This window comes from Zingiber officinale, chromosome 4B (genome assembly GCF_018446385.1).
Source record: "Zingiber officinale cultivar Zhangliang chromosome 4B, Zo_v1.1, whole genome shotgun sequence".
Lineage (NCBI taxonomy): Eukaryota > Viridiplantae > Streptophyta > Magnoliopsida > Zingiberales > Zingiberaceae > Zingiber > Zingiber officinale.
Genome location: NC_055993.1, coordinates 60,054,717 through 60,063,688, shown reverse-complemented (window position 1 = coordinate 60,063,688; position 8,972 = coordinate 60,054,717). Strand labels below are relative to the sequence as shown.

General features: G+C 36.4%; 1 non-coding gene across 1 annotated transcript; it reads left to right on the top strand.

Moving 5' to 3' along the window:
- Positions 1–256: 256 nt before the first annotated feature.
- Positions 257–362, top strand: LOC121978868. Its single transcript, XR_006111203.1, has one exon. It is a non-coding gene; the product is annotated as a small nucleolar RNA R71 (small nucleolar RNA).
- The last annotated feature ends 8,610 nt before the right edge of the window (positions 363–8,972 follow it).

Sequence of the window (8,972 nt, the reverse complement as noted above, 5' to 3'; positions counted from 1 at the left end):
ACTCTTGTATAGTTGAACTATATTTTGTTTGACAGACTCTTTTGCCTTCATGGCTTGCACTTCTGGAATTATCGAGGGAGAATCCATCCAATGTTTATCTGACCATTCTTGGAGGTTCAGTGCCACTTGATCAATTAATGTATATGATTCATCCACACTTTTGTTCATAAAAGAGCCTCCAGTTAATGAATCCAATAAAGATTTATTTGAGAAAGAAATCCCTGTGTAGAATATGTGCAATGTTAGCCATCTTTCCAAACCATGGCGGGGACACTATCTTAATAAACTTTTGAATCAGTCCCATGCTTCAAATAACGATTCTTCATCTGCCTGAGCAAAACTTGTAATACATTTCCTCATATACATTATTCTGTTTGGAGTGAAAAATTAATTTAGAAATCATTGCTCCAATTGTTCCCAATCAGTGATGGTTTGAGGAGGAAGAGAATAAAACCAAGTTTTCTCCCTATCCTTGATACTGAAAGGAAATGCCATCAACCGAATGGCATCTGCTGAGACACCCTCACAGTTCACCATATCAACAAGCTACAAGAATTTCTCAAGGTGAAGATATGGGCTTTCTGATGCTTCCCCTCCAAATTTATGACCTTGTATCATAGTAATTATTTGTGGATCTAGTTTGAAACTCTTTGCTTCAATATGAGGTTGTACAATCGGAGATAAAAATTTTGCAAAGATGGATGCGGAGAACTCTCTTAAGGGCTTTCCTGATATGTTAGTGCTCATAGTGTCTGAAAAAAATTATGAGAAAACATAGAAATATAGAATTAAAAACCAAAAGGAAAATGTAGTAATGAAAGATAAACAATAACGAATAAAGAATTAAAGATTAAAAGAATTGTCTAGATAAACTCTAATGTAAACTAACTAGATTTAAAGAACTCAATCCCCGACAACGGCACCAAAAACTTGATGTATTAAACCGCAAGCGCACGATTGTTGTCAAGTAATAAAATTTATAAAAGTCGATCCCATGAGGATTGAAGCTTAAATGCTAGTTGGTACTACACTTCGAATCTAACTAGACAAAATCGATAATAGGTTGTCTTGAGATTTTCGATCAAATGAAGAAGTAAAGGAAAGAAAATTGAGGAAGTCTGTAATTTAGAAGATGTTCGAGGTCGAAGGTTTCATTGTAATGGTGGATGTTGTGATATGAATTGACCCATTCCTAGTTCTCTGCTTTTATGTTTGCAGGATAATCTAAACATTTATCGAATTCCATCTTGCGACGGTGTATCAGAGTACTTCCCCTACCAGTAACCAAGTATGTCATCAAGTGAAGAAGTAACTTAGAGAGTCCGAGTTTTTAATAGAGTACCTCTTGTCACAAGGTCTCCCCTGGGTATACATCTCTAGATTACGTAGGTCACTTACGTAGCATATGATTAGGAGAAGCCCATTAGATCAAGTGATAGACTTATTCATGCATAGAATCATCCTCCCTTAGGAGGTTACATTCCATATAGAAGGATAGTTACCTTAGATACTCAACTTCAAACAAGTATCCTAAGGCCATGCTGAGCTATATCAGAACGCACACTCAAAAGAGACGACGATTTATGCATCTGATCAACAAAAACTCAGGTTCATGCATAGTCCCAATTTAGACACACAGTAATGTATCTACTTAGAATAAGATCTATGCATACAAAAATATAATCTAGATAGACAAATCATGATCATAAGGGAAAGCCTCTATGCAAGCATTTCATCAAACAGAACAAGTGCATACAAGCTTTGTCAGTTTTGTACTTTGAGTTTGACCAGACAAGATCGATAAGTATTTATTTGAAGATTTTTAACTAATACCATAAAGTAAAAAATAAGAAAATCAAGGAAGTCCTTAATTCAGAAGATGCTCTAGGTCGAAGGTTTCGTTGTAATGGCGGATGTTGTTCTACGAATTGGCCCATTCCTAGTTCTCTACTTGTATGTTTATAAGACAGTCTAAATATTTACCTAATTCTACCCCGTGATGGTGTATCAGAGTACTTCCCCTGCTAGTTATCAAGTATGCCATCAAGTGAAGAAGTAACTTAGAGAGTCTGGGTTTTCTATAGAGTACCTCTTGTCACAAGGTCTCCCCTGGGTATACGTCTCTAGATTACATAGGTTACTTATGTCACATATGATTAGGGGAAGTCCATTAGATCAAGTGATAGACTTATCTATGCATAGAATCATCCTCCCTTAGGAGGTTATATTCCATATAAAGGATAGTTACCTTAGATACTCAACTTCAAACAAGTATCCTATGGCTATGTTGAGCTATATCATAACGCACACTCAAAAGAGATGATCATTTATGCATCTGATCAATGAAGATTTAGGTTCAAGCATAGTCCCAATTTAGACACACATCAATATATCTACTTAGAATAAGGTCTATGTATACAAAAATGTAATCAAGATACATAAATTCATGATCATAAGGGAAAACCTCTATGCAAGCATTTCATCAAACAGAACAAGTGTATACAAGGTCCATCAAACTAGGAAATTAGGAATTCATAGATTTTACATCATCCACATATTATTATTACATCCTATGACCTAGAACAGTATAAAACTACTCCATAATAGGAAGAAATATAATCCAAACACTCATAAACATAGAAATTTCCAAAACCCTAAGGAAAGAGAGTAGAAACTTATCCTTTAACGTTGAGTAAAGTGCTTGGATGTAGATCTTGGAATGTCGATGAGGATGGAGCAATAGAATAACCTTGGATCGTCTAGATAATGACTCCAGATGTAGGGATTTGACCTAGATGGTCTCCTCCCATCCACCAAGCTTCCTCCTAAGGAAGGAGATAAAGTGCCCCATTTATAAGGGTGAGGCACGGGGTGGCCATGCCTCTAGCACAACCAAACCATCTCTTGGCTACCTGGCCGTGCCTAGAGCCATGGCCAGAGCCAAGTTGGCTCAGGCTATGGGCATCTGACCATGCCATTTGGCACTATTAAAGCAGGGCTTGCTCTTCTTTGTCCTTTTAGGCCGTGCCAAATGGCACGACCAATTCCTTAAAATTGCAATTCTCAAAGCATGGACATACCTCAAGGTATAGCCAGACCCATTTTAGCTCTGGAAATCTGCCCGGGCAAGTTCATGGTCGTGCCTCCAGACGGGTCTCCCCTTTTCTTGCACTATATCTTCTCTCGAGTTGTGCCATTTGGTACGACCATGACCATCTTTGCTTCCTTAGTCGTGCCATTACACATGTCCACCACCTAAATCTTCATCTAGTTGTGCCTCAAGGCATGACCGGGCCCAGTTTGGTTCTGAAAATGATTTGAGACTCCAATCCTTGCGTCGTTTGATCTTCATTTGCGTCTTAAGCATTCTTCTCTGCTCTAAACTGCTCCTGAAACTTAAAACAAGAAATGAGCAGATCTCTGAATGTAAGATAGTAATTATGCTGAAATTAATATGATACAAGGTGCAAAATCATTGATTATAGACAATGAAGGCAAGAAGATATGCATTAAAACCTACAAAATAACATATATAATCTATGCACATCAATCCCACACTTTATTTCTTTCAAATTAGGCCAGTTCCTCTTGCGTGGCTAAGATCCAATCTGGGTTATTTAATGATTCTTCTATTATTTTGGGTTCAATGTTAGAGATTAAAGCTATTTGACTTAGGTTTCTAAAAGCTTATCTAGTTTGGACTCTTAGGTCTGAGTCACCAATTATTTGTTCAAGTGAATGATTTGGGTTAACCCTTGTGGTTCTAGTTTATTCATTTTCTTATGGTTGATGTTCTTCTTCGTGTTCTTGACTTAAGTTTTCACTTGCTCCCCCTTTGACTAGTGTTACCTCTAATAAACTCAATTGGTTGAATCTGAGTTTATTCTAAGTTATGGTTAAATTTTTCAAATTTTTTATTTATGGTTTCTTCGATTCTTAGTGTATTTTTGTTAAATACTCTATAACCTCTACTATTTAATGAGTAGCCTATAAAAATTTTATTTTCTATTTTTGAGATAAATTTTCCTAAGTATCTTTTTATATTTAGTGTGTAAATTGGGCATCCAAACACTTTAAAGCATTTGATATTAGGTATTTTATTATAATAGAGTTCAAATGAAGTCTTATTATAATTTTTATTTATTGTAGTTCTTTTTTCTACATAGTAGGCTGCACTAACAACTTTTGCCCAAAAGTGTTTCAGAAGTTAATATTCATATAGCATTATCCTGGAGGCTTCAAATAGGGTTCTATTCTTTAGATAAACTTTTAAGCTATCGTGAGTCACTTGGATATCATTAGAGTAACCATACCTTCAAAAAATTTTAAATAGTTCTATCCATTGAATTTAATACAAAACTTTGGTCTAACCAGTTAGGATTCATAAGGGGTAGCTTTAGTTAGTTCCACTAAGCCAAATACACTAGGTCGAAGCTATATCTTTCTAAACATGTATAGATAGAGTTTTTCTAACCTATTATCATTCAAAACTTCACTAGTACCATTTATCAAGTAAAACTGTCCTAATTACCCACCTGGCTAAGTTATTGATTTTGGAGGTGCCAACTAATTTAGAGTCTCCCTTGAATTATTTGACTTGGGTCTTAGGTTTTGGGTTTGTGTTGATTTACTTTATAGTTATAATAGACTTGGTTATAGTCTGAGTTTAGATTAATTTTGTTTTTATTTAATTTAGGTTTAGTTATTTCTTTTTTTGACTTTACTGAATTTAGGTTAGAGGGTTTAATTTTTTAGATTAAGGTTGAGTTATTTGGTTTATTTGATTTTAGATAGTGTATTTTATTTTTAAGTATGTAGTATTGATTAATTCCTACTTGCTTGGTTAGGCACACTTTTGGAACCCAGACCTTGATTTGATTTTTATTTTGATTGACTAGAGATATAAAGGTTTTGTTAGTTGAGTTGGACTTGTATCCGAGTCCGGATTTATTATATACAACTCTTTGTGATCGAAGTATCATATCAAGGTACTTAGATCTAGTTGTAAAATTTTCTAGTAGTTATTTTAGTTCAACTACTTGGCCTTTCAATCCAAAGTTGTCCTCTTCAAGTTTTGCAACTTAGGCTAGGATTTTAGCTTGAATTGACTTGGTCGTTGAAATTGATTTTAATTGTTCATTCAGTATTTTATTTTCTGAACTTAGTTCGTTTATTTGATTTTCAGACATAGTAAATTTCTAATGTAAACATGCAATTATTTAAATTTTTTTTCTTAAAATAAATTATACCTCATCTGAACCTTCGAAAATGAGTACAGACTCGTGGCTTGATTCTAAGTTCATACCCATCTTTCGATTCACTTTTTGATTCTAGTGCGTATACCATTAATGTGAGGTAGTTGGTGTGCTTTAGTTCGTCGCTGTCTAATTCCTCTATGGATGATTTGTACCAAGTCACCTTGAGGGCTTTCTTCTTTTTGAGATTCAGGCAGTTATTTTTGTAATGTCCCTTCTTATTGCATCCAAAGCACGTGACATTTGTTTTGTTGTTGGAAGTAGACTTGATCTTCTACAGACTACAGATCCCTTTTGGTGAAGTCTTTCTTTCTCCTAGTGAACATCTTCCTTACCAAGTTCACTAGGTATTCTTCATCATCTGAGTCTGGTCAGACTCATCTTCTAGTTTTAGTTTAGGTTTGGATTTTCCTTTTGACAATCCTACAACAAGAGCAATACCTTTCTCAGATTTGGCATTAGTCTGTTTATGCAGCTCTAATTCATAAAAAAGTTCATCTAATTTTAACTTAGATAAATTCCTCGAGATTTTGTAGGCATCCACTATGGATGTCCAAAGTGCATTTCAAGGGAATGGATTTAGAGCATCCACAATCTAATGGCTAATTTTGTGGAGCCCGTTGAGGATGCCCTTTATCCTCGTATGCAATTGACTGGTAGACTCTCCTTCCTGCATTCTGATGTTAAATAATCTATTTAAGAATAAGTCCCTCTTAGTTACCTTTTCATCATTGGTTCCTTCGTGTAGCTCTATGAACTTATCCTATAGCTCTTTTGTGTTTTCGTGTGAGCCGACGTGGTTCAGTTCTTCCTTCGTTAGTCCGCATTGGATTGTGTTGAGGGCCTTGAAGTCAATCTAGGCCTTCTTCTTCATCTCTAGATTCCAAATTTAAGGTCCATTGGAATTCCGGTGTTGTGGTCTCTACTTGGGGTTCAAGACATAGATTGATTAGAGGATGACACGGTCTATGCCTCAATTGATCAATCTAGATGGCAAGGATAGAAGGACATTGTTACATATTGTGATAGTCACAATTAGTAGTCACAATGGTGATGTTAGATCTCAATATTCCTGTAACTTGGGTAGTAATGATGTGTTGCTAGATACCGCTCATTACTTATGCTTCTAAATGGGTTTAGGAGCATTGCCAACGTTACAAAAACCTATAGGGTCACACACAAAGGGCAGTTAGATGGAGATTAGGTTCATATGATGAACCAAGAGGATTTGGTTCATATGATGAATCAAATTGGATTAAGAGTAATCCAAATTAGATTAATTGAGTAAGACGCGATTAAGTTAGACTTGAGTTAGACTCAAGTGAGGCTAGACTTGAGTTAGACTCAAGTGAGGCTAGACTTGAGTTAGACTCAAGTGAGGCTTAATGATGATATTCATTGAATTTTGAATTCAATGATAAATGGTGACATTCATTGAATTATGAATTCAATTTGAATATTAGATTCAAATTATGAAGAGAAGAGGAGTTTCAAAATGATCATTTAATGAAGAATGAATATTCATTAAATTCTCATTAAGACTCATTAATGAGGCTCATTAATGGAGTTAATGAGCATTAAGTATTTTCATTAGATGAAAATACTTAAGCCATTTTACTCTTATTTTTCTTTATGAACGGATCATCATTATTCTTCCTCTCTTCTAGCTCTCTCTCCCTCTCCTCCATTGCCGAGCCACCCAAGAGTGCTAGCACACTCTAAGTGGTTCTTCTCCACCTATTGTCTGTGTGGATACGTATAGAGGAGTGTACGCTTGACACTCTCGAGATCCGACAACCTTTTGGACGAGCGGGATAAGCGAAGGACTTCGCAACAAGGGTACCACTTCTTATTCATGTAGATCTAAGGTAGATCTAGGTCAGAAACTTGTACATGATTTATTTTTATATATCTTCACACGGATCTGTGGCAAGACTTCATGGTTTCCGCAACGCAAAAAATGGTTTTTGCGGCTCGAAATTTCCAACAATTCTAACATACATGCTTTATTATATAACTCTTCAAGTGAACTTATGACATAATAAAGGAATTATATTAGTTTTTGAACAAATTTTTACAGTATTTAATGTATGGTTGAGCAGATCAATACAATAATAAGTAGTGCGACCGGTTTGGCTGAGAGGCTAAGATGCATTCAGTAGAAAAACAACAAATAATATTTTGATAGCCTGTCATAATTGTCGAAGAATATTCCCTTTGAAATCTCTTATGAAAACTAATTGGTTTCCCATTAATGAGTCAGTTATAACAACATTTTCCTTTAACAACTTTAGTAATGGTGAAGAGTATAAATGACAAAAGAGGTACATCTGTAGATAGAAAAAAGATTCCTCAGAACTATTATGAAACACCCAGGTTGTACTTTCTTTCATCACCTAACAAACTCTAATAAATCGGGGACCACCTCACGATCGCGGAGATTATGTGAGGTGGTATAAAAAGAGAAATTCTCTTCGGTGGCAAGGTACGCAAATATTTACATCTGAAGTCCTACTTTCTTGCACTTTTGCTATTGTTCTTCTTGCACTTTTACTACTTAGTATTTATTTCTTTAACTTGTCAATGGGTGATATTTATTCGTTAAATCAATAGGCCCGATAAGTTGGGAGATAGTACCATTTATATGGTGTGTTGTTGATTATAAAAGGAAACTGTGTCCTATTTACTTAGGTTGATGATGTCCCCTTGAGGAGCTCATAAGGATTATCATGTAAACCCTGCAGGTGGACTTAGTTTGACATGATAATAAAGTTGAGTGGTACTATTCTTGGAGTCATATGTTAATTAAATAAATTGTCAGTAACTCATTTAATTAATGGACATACGATATCTTAAACACAGGGAGAGTAATACACTCATGATAAGTAGGAACCCATATTGTAATATGGGATTGGTGTGATAGTTCAATAATGACCCTTTAGTGGTATCAGTTATTATTGATGAACTTGAGTTGGGTGTTTAGGTCGAACACAGGAAGCTCAAGTCCATCAGGAGGTCAAAACCAATTCCTCCTCTCAGTCTCTGTTGTATCCTCTATACACCTCACATTCACCCGTTTTGATTTTGCTTCCTACCCAAGAAAGGGGTCGGCCACATCCTTGCTTGGTGCCCAAGCAAGGGGCCGGCCAAGCCTTGCTTGGTGCCTAAGATAAGGGTCGGCCAAACCTTGCTTGGTACCCAAGCAAGGGGCCGACCGCAATAGGAATAAAAAGGGAGATTTTATTTAAAATAAAATTTTGTTAAAATCTTTCCTTTTTAGCCGCCAGCAAAGATTATAAAAGAAGAGAGGGGTGGTGCCAAAAAACTAACCTAAGAATTCTCTTCTATTCTCTTGTGGTCGGCACCCCTCCTCTCTTATTTTCTCCTTTTCTTTCCTGTGGGGCCGGCGCCCCACATCCCCTTTCTTCTTCCCTTTCTTCCCTCTAGGGTCGGCACCCCATCTTCCCTTGGTGGTCGGGGCTTGGAGGAGAAGAGGAAGAAGAGAAGGAGCACCTAGGCGGCCGACGGTTTGGAGGAAGAGAAGAAGGAGGCACCCCTCTTGCTTTGCATTCTTTGGTGGTAGGCGGCTTGGAAAGGAAGAAAAGGTTTGGGTGTCTTGTCTTGGTAGATCATCGCCCACACGACGTCTAAGAAGAGGAGAGGAATATGATAGAAGATCAAGAGGTCTTTAGCTACGAAGAAAGGTACAACTAGTTC